Below are 1,937 nucleotides of genomic sequence, written 5' to 3'. Positions count from 1 at the left end.
CTATTGTGAATTTCCTATAGTGAGAGGGAACATCCATGTTTTCCTTGATTTTGGCGTTTTCGTCCTCTCCACTCTCAATTTCTGTCGTCCAAACTTCTTTCAGAGTTTTCTTGAGCTCTCTGTACTTGTTTCTACGTTCTAGCTTGGACTCCGTGTGTTCTCTGTTGCGCTTGTTCTTTTCTGATTTTTCTGTTTTTGTTTTCATTCCATTCCTTTGAACTCGATTTCTTGAGCCTCTTTTGTCTTTTCGTAAGCTCTTTTTATCATTGCCTCTCATTCTTCCAGAAACCTTGTCCTTAACACAATCTTCCGCCTTTACTAGCATTAGGAATTGATTTTTTCCTCTTATTCTAGGCATCGGATTGGTTCTAATCCCCTTTGTTTTTCTCTTTGCTCTATAGCGTTTCTGGCGTTGTTTAGTTTGGTTTGGAAAATCATAAAATCGGACATCCGTTATAGTTTCTTCGTTTTCGCTTGAATTGTCCGTTGACTCGTTGTCTGCTTCATTTCCCCACTTAGGATGATCGGGAATGTCATGAAACACCTCTTCTTCATCTTCCTTTTCTAGTGTATCGTTCTTTTCAGTTTCTTTTTCGAGTACAGTTCTCAACATGAAGTACGGAACCACGTCGTACCCGTCCTTGTCGCAAAATTTTGTTGTGGGACCATCCGGAATTGCACAAACATCTAGGGTTGCTAGAATGTGTGTCCATTCTAATGGTTCAAGCGTGTCCTCTGGAAAGGGTTCTCCTATATAAGTTTCGTCTTCGATGGCCCTTTCTAAAACATATTCTTCTCGCCTCAGACTTCCACATTTCGAGGCTCCACACATCCATAACTCCTTGGGCTTACCTAACCAAGCTGGAAATTCGGATCCCGCCAAAGTAGCTGAATCAAACTCCTCTACCGGTGTTCGGTTCACATCTTTGTAGCTATGGTCTTCAGGTTCACACGTGTAGTGGTTTCCATATTTCTCAGGTATATGTGATCGTAGCCCCAATCTTGGACCATTTTCAACTGTCTCATGAATGGTCTTCCCAATATGATATCATAGTTATTCTCCTTGCCAAAATCGACAATAGCAAAAGTATGTTCGTATTCAATGCCGCAAGAAGTCACTACGACTTTCTCTAATAACCCCATAGGTTTCTCCATGTGTCCATCTGCTAATTGGAGTTTCAACCTAGTCTTCCTTATTGCTGGTTTCCCCCATTTTTTCCAGATTTCTTTTGTAGCAATGGCTACCCCAGCTCCGCTGTCTAGTATTGCCATCGTGTTCACTCCTTGGAATTCAACTGGTAAGGTTGTATTCCCCTCTTCACCTTCGCAATACTCTCCGACCTTGTTTAAGGGTACAGGCTTAGCGTTCTTTTGTGGTTTACTCAGCTCTTGTATACCCTCTTGCAGTCTCGATGTTGGGTCTTTTATCCCAAATTTCTCCAAGCATTTTCCTACAGTGGTCCACATATGTGGTCTTAGCCTCAAAAGCTCAGCTAGAGTGATAGTGCATGTCACTGGTGTTGACAAGATCTCTATCAATCCTTGCGAGTCCATGACTTTTTCTGATGAGATTCTTCGTGAGGGAAGTGCTCTAATCTCGGATTTTGCTTCATACTCTCCTAAGTATGAAGGTAAGGTATTCAGTGAATGAGGTTTGCTCTCCATTGTTCTAACAGAGCCCCCATCTCCCCAGTAAGATTGCAGATCCAAGTCCACTTGAGATCCTGCCTCAAATTCCACTATGGGAGGATTCCTGATGTCCTTTTCCCAATTTGTCTGATTAGCTTGGCAACTTAGCTCGTTTGCAAAGTTTGCCTCTCTCACTTGTTTCCAAAATTCATTGTAATCCTCATCTCTTCCGTAAGACCTCTGTATGACTGGATGAAAACTCTCTATCTCCTGATCGGTTGTGTTCAATACTATGCGGTCATCCTTGT

Source organism: Adiantum capillus-veneris, chromosome 30, assembly GCF_014529385.1.
Source record: "Adiantum capillus-veneris isolate H3 chromosome 30, ASM1452938v2, whole genome shotgun sequence".
Taxonomy (NCBI): Eukaryota; Viridiplantae; Streptophyta; class Polypodiopsida; order Polypodiales; family Pteridaceae; genus Adiantum; species Adiantum capillus-veneris.
The sequence above is the reverse complement of the archived record's forward strand: the minus strand, read 5'-3'. Positions refer to the sequence as shown.